Raw genomic sequence first — 6,685 nt, 5'->3', positions numbered from 1 at the left:
CGTTCTGCTGATACAACGCTGAAACGTTGGGCGGGTGGGAGTGTATATTGTATCCTGCCCTTGGCGACCCTCGACGGAAGCGGTGGCTCATTAGTGACTTAGAAGCTGCTTTCGGAAATGAGTATGAGGTCATGTATATAATATCTCGCACGTACGGGAGAAATGGCCCGTTTCCGTCTTAGCGCACTGACTCCGTTCAGGCGATAAGAGAAAATTATTGTTTGCCGATCCACGATGCTTTAGAAAGCCGTCATACAACTGTAGGAGTACGTACCGAAGCAGCACAATCTTTTGCTGGGCGATTTCCCCTGAATTAAGGCAAAGTGTACACTTGGGTTCTCCGACATTCCTCATTATTTCTTACGTGAAAGCCCATCCTGTGGGATGAACAAGTTCGCCAGTTTTCGAGTCCTGGGTGCAGCGGTTGTAGGTATTTAGGTAGGGATTTATTTATTTGTGCCCGTGAAGGACGTGAGTCCGGAACACGTGAGTCGTAAAAGAAACGCCAACCCGCGTGAACAACAGTGCGTGCCCAAACTGCGCTATGCCTGCAGTTTGGGAGCACCTCAGCCACACAGTCAAGTTTTTTCACATATTCTATGCACAACAGACTGTTACTCTACGCAAAAAAATAAAAAAGATACTAAAACAAATTATCGCAAAAATGCTACACAGTGTGATCTCTCTCAATGTTTGCTGTCGGTTTACAAATAAAGTATACATCCCAAACAAGCAAGTTTCATATCAAAAGGAAGCGTATTTTTCGCTCCTTTTAACGATGTATTTTGTTTATCAAATCTACGATTATTTGTAACGATGTATTTGTTATCAAAGCTACTGGAGCGGTGCAGTATGCGTTAAAACAGACCATGCTTCGGAAAAGTGCTCAGCATTCCTAAGCCTGTTCTTCAAAGACACCCATTCCGAATGTGACTAACTAAATATCACACATGAAGTAACAAGTTTTCTTTCCAATGCCGAATGGCACCGCTTTTATGCAGGATAAGGATGCACAAGCGCACTTAAAAATGAAAAAAAAAAAAAATACGACTGCCAGAGCCGTGGGACTGCCTGCCACGTGGTGTGTGGTTTGCAAGGAAAATAACACTTTTATTTTGTATGCACCTTTGCATTTGCGATGGTTTGGTCGTTCGCTGGGAGAAAATGAATATAGTTTCTTTGCAAAAATACGCGGAGCTACTACGTATTTGGGGAAGCACCGTGAGAAAGGTCATTTTCATTAGGACGGGGGGGGTGGGGGGGGGGTCTCGACGGCGCCTGATTTTATGATATGGCAAATCCATTAGCTTGCTACAGGCAGCCTAACTAACGTGACCTTGCTGGTGCCCAGAAACATTCACTGCATCGGACTTGTGATAAGTGATTGTGCTCTGAGTAAGGAATAGTATACGCGCGAATCTCGAAGCAAGTTCTGCACATTTTTGAAGGCTTTTCCCTCTTTTTACCATCCTTCAGCTGTGATGGAGCGCACCGGGTACAGCACAGAACGCGTGTATTGTGCGGATTATGCGCATCGCCGCAAGAAAAAAAAAACATACTAAGCCATTCGGATTTTTAGCCGTTTCAAGCCTGGACATCAGGCGCTGAGAGCAGTTCTGGGTGTGGAGCGAAGTGAAGCTGTGGACAGCAAGCATGAATAGTGCAAGAATTGCTCAAGGTACTTCGACTAGCTCTGAGTGACCTTTCTGTGCAATCTCATCCTGCATGTGTGGCAGATCCAGAAAATGTATAAGCAATTGTTCATGCACTTCCAACCGCTGTAGATATCGTCCGTGTATTACCAGGAAAAAAAAAGCCATTCGACTGTTGTGCTGCACCTCCCGACCATGAAGTAAAGAAGTTCCGAGAAAGCACCCAAGACGAGAGGACATCGATATTCGTGGTTGCAAAATTCCCGATCTCAAAATTCACGGTTTCGAAACAAGGAAAATCAAGGAGAATGCTTGATTGCTTCGTATTGCTTCGATTGCTTCGCTGCCGCGTTTGAGAGTCCGATGTCACTATTTAACCAGTCAGATCCTTGGGTTTTCGATGTCTGTCGATAGCCACAGTTTAGCGGCCGTTAGGCTTAGCAGGGCGGCCACGTCAAAACATGGTTAGTTTATTATTGGGTTGGTCCAACATCGGTTTTGGATCTTGATGTCCAGGGTAGTCTGAGTTCGCTGTTGACATTTTCCCAGGTGCGGCAGCCCATCTTATAGTCAGATAACATTTATTTCCAGCAGTTTATCTTGCATCAGGGATTTCGATCAGTTTATTTTGAGGTACACCCGTGAATCCAACCTCAAGGTTCTAATGACAAAAACTGCTATGGATATTATTTCGTCACATTGACGTGTGTTTTTGTTTCGCTTACATGGACCACATTGAATGTAAAACACTTTGTTAGTCACTTCCGCCCATTGGCACTCGAACTCTACCTGAATGTACCTCACTCGTTCGCGTGTGTCTCCTTTTTTCTTTATGCGCGTGTTTCGTGTACATATTCATGCATGTAATGCACGCATACACCTGTGCTTCTTTCATGCAAATGGCGTTCAGCGAACAAAGGCGCGCTTTTTTTTGTGTGTGTCGGCGTCTTGCGGCGTCTTGTGCGACTGGTGTGAACTCTTTCGGACATAACAGCAGGCCGGAAAAGTGTTAAGAAACACATAATTTAAAAAACCCTTGTTTGCCATGCCAAGAATAACGCGAATGCCCTGTTGCGAGAGACACAACACGTGAGGGGGGGGATATGTTTATTATATAAAAAAATTAAGATTAAGATTTTGCGCGGCAGCGATGCAGCAGCGGAAGTGGGAGTACCCACGGCTCTGGAAGTTGTTTTGAATTCCGTAAGTGCGGTTTACATTCTTCTTCGGTTCTTTATGCGGTTATTTCATATGTGGTACCGTTTGGAAAGGTAACATGCTACTGCACAAGCGAGATTTTTTTAGTGAACATCGGAGTTTGTGTTTTTCAAGAACAGGGTTACCGGTACGGTGCGTTTCTCCGAAGCATGGTCTATTCTAAAGCACATTGCACCTCTCCAGTAGCTTTCATAAGGAAATAAAATCCATCGCTAAACAGATCAAAAAGTAAGCTTCCTTTTGATATTAAATTTGTTTGTTCGAGACACACTACACTTTATTTGTAAACCGCCTGCGCACATTGAGAGAAATCACGCTAGGTAACATTTTTTGCGATAATTTGTAAAACCAAGCACTCACCAGTTTTAATGATGTTTTGTATTAAGCAGCAGTCTGTTGTGCAAATATAGAATATGGGAAAAGAAAAATGACTGTGTGATGTCTATGCGGGGCGGTCTATAAGGTGCTCTCAAAGCGCAGGGAGAGCGCAATTTCGGCACGCGCTGTTGTTCACGTGGGTTGACGTTTCATTTTTTCTTTCACAACCGCAGCACCTAGGACACAAACACTGGTCAACTTGTTCATCGCGCACGATGTGCTTTCACATGAAAAAATAATGATGAGTATCTATCAACCGAAATGGACAGCCTTGCCCGAATTTTGATGAAATCGCCCTGCTCTGAAAGAAATTATTTGTATCCATATGAAACTGCATTCAAAGTTTTACAGCAAAGGCGTTAATAGAGATGTAGAAAACCGACTTCACGCATACCGAAACGGAGCTCACACGTCACGTCAGGCGACCCCGCCAGTGAGGAATCGCGAGAGAGGTCACGTGGTTACGACTACCTAATGCAGCGTTTCTCAACCGGGGTTCCGCGAGCCTCGTCCTGAGGTTCCGTGAACAGGATTCTGTTCAGCACCCGCGAGTGCAACTTCGCCGTCTACCAAGGCACGCTCCTTCACATCGAGGAGTGCTCAGCACTTGGACGTTGGTATTGAAATTAACGCCGAGATCGCAGGGTCAGGTTGCCGCAGCTGACGGTCATTCCAAACAGTAGATCCAGCAGCTGTGGCCTTCATGGGGTGGCTCATCCCGCATCTCAACCCGACAGTTTATCCGCAACACACTCTTGTGTTTCAAAAGCATTACAAGCTCTGAAACGCCATAGCTACGTACTTCGGAGAAACCTTCGGCGCTACTCTCCTGCCCGCATGGACTTGGGATTTACAAGCATCAGTGGCAGCCCACAATATCATATCTGCGATATGTCATACTGACATATCTGCGGGGAAGTATCGTGAAACAGTTGAATGAATCCAGCAGACCTCACCCGAGATCTCGCGACGAAGCAATAACTAATTAAATAAATTATAATTCAACATTTAAAGGTGGTGATTGCGAGGAATCCGTAATGATAAAGTGAATATGATGTCCACTTGGAGATGCCTTCCAAGAAGAAAACCCCTACACGTTTCGGAAAATTTGTTCGTGTTTTGTCATGAAACATTGAATTCTAAACCAACTGCCAGTTACCGGCTGAAACGGCCCTTCCCTGCTTCGCCTCTTCCGGCTACGCAAAAGACCTCTACTTGTTTGTAAACGAATGACGCCATAATGTTCGAGAGCGCCACCAGTTTGGTAGAGTTGAACTACGTTCAAAGCTATAGTGGCGAACAAGGTCGCGCCTGAAAGCTACGGTCTTGAGAAGATTACGATGGTCTCTGAAAGGGACGCGACCTTCGGTCCTACTTTCTTTCAGCGAACAACTGCTCATTCGTGGAACCCAGCTTTCCCCTTCTGATCTGTTTCGCTCTGTCTACCAACGTCATGATGACTTTTGTCGGGTAGAGGTTTATTGGCATTACTGGACGTGATTCACAATGGCTCAGCTGACGGCGTCGCCCGGCTGGCTGTAGGCTAGTTCCATCTCAAATCGAACAATTCGGTACACTTGATGTCTCGAATGAACTGGAAAAAAATATATGTTGAAGCCATCGGTGAGTTAGGAGAAATAAACGCTTTCCGAATTCTCTGCGCTGCGCGGTTCAGGAAGTAGGAGAGGAGGAAAAAACTGCCTCTCATAAGACGATGTCGTCGCGCGCGGGTTTGAGCGTTCGCTACAAGGGTATTTCTTGGCGCATTATAGAAATTTCTTCATCTGGCTTTAGACCACTTAGGGCACAATAGGATCCTGCGTTGGCAACATCGCTGACTCACCACGAGAAAACGCTGACGCAAGCACCGTAATAGATATATCACGCTCACTAACCAGCGACGAACTACAAGTCCTCTCTAGGGGGTTAACATTCTGCCCTACACTCTATTCTGTTAACGAATACGAAATCCACAAAGACATATCAGACTTTGCGAGACGGCTACGCCTTAGAGAATTCTTCGCTGATACAACACAAGAAAACAACAACGACCTCCGACTACCATCAACCTGGACACCAAATCACGGCCGAGAACCCGCATTAGACCTGTGCATTAAACAAGTAAGCAACGACATCCTTCGCAGTATTTCCCAAAGCTCGCGTGGTCACAACCTCACTAAAACACAGCGTGACATCATCAAAGTGCTAGCTGACAGAGATGATATCATTATCAAGCCCGCAGATAAGGGTGGGAGTATCGTCATCTGGCCCACAGATAAATATATTTCTGAAGCTTATAGGCAACTCAACAGTACGCAACACTACCTCAAACTGGACCATGACCCAACAAAGGAGTACACGGCGCTAATAATCCATACCATACAGGACCTCCACGAACGAAAGCTCATCACACGTGATGACCTCAGATATCTCACCCCATCAAACACAGGCGCAGGTCGTTTCTATTTACTGCCCGAAATCCACAAGGTACACGCCAACGAGCTCTCTACGGCTGACATCCCCGGCAGGCCAATTGTATCTAATAACAACACACCAACAGAAAGACTCTCGAAATTCCTGGACCACTATTTAAACCATATTCCGACAACACTGCCATCGCATGTACAAGACACACCCCACCTCCTCAGAATAATCAGAGACATAAACAACACTCGTACATTTGGTAGGGGCACAATACTAGCCACGCTGGATGTGACATCACTGTATACTAACATCCCACACAACGACGGAATCACAGCCCTCTGCAATACCCTTTCTACAACAAACACCAGAAAAGACACGGAAACCATACTCGCTCTAATGGACTTGTTCCTTAAACTGAACTACTTCGAGTTCAATGGCGAATACTACCTGCAAGTACACGGTACAAGTATGGGCACACCTGTTGCACCCACATACGCAAATATATTCATGGGGTTCTTGGAAAACAAAGTTCTCAGCGCCCTCTCATTAAAACCCACTGTGTACCTTCGATACATCGATGATATACTGATAATCTGGGAACACGGGGAACATGGATTTCAAAAGTTCGTAGATCTACTGAACACCGCGCATAGCAACAGAAAGTTCACATCACAACAGTCAACTCACTTAATTAACTTCCTCGACACCACAATATCACTAGACAACGGCAACCTCATCACAACCCTGTACAAAAAGCCAACTGACAAACAACAATACCTTCACTTCAAGAGTCCCCACCCGCGCCACTGTAAGGTTGGAATTCCTAATGGGCAGAGTGTAAGACTACGCAGAATTTGTTCAAACGACACAGATTACGCTGAGAAGCTTGAGGAACTCTGCAGTACACTCGCCCAAAGGGACTATCCAGACTCCCTCATAACCGAATTCCGTCGCAAGGCACTCACACTCGATCGAAACGAGGTTCTGGAAAACCGAAAAAATCCTGACGCGTG

The sequence above is a fragment of the Ornithodoros turicata genome, chromosome 1, assembly GCF_037126465.1.
Source record: "Ornithodoros turicata isolate Travis chromosome 1, ASM3712646v1, whole genome shotgun sequence".
NCBI classification, from domain to species: Eukaryota; Metazoa; Arthropoda; class Arachnida; order Ixodida; family Argasidae; genus Ornithodoros; species Ornithodoros turicata.
The sequence above is the reverse complement of the archived record's forward strand: the minus strand, read 5'-3'. Positions refer to the sequence as shown.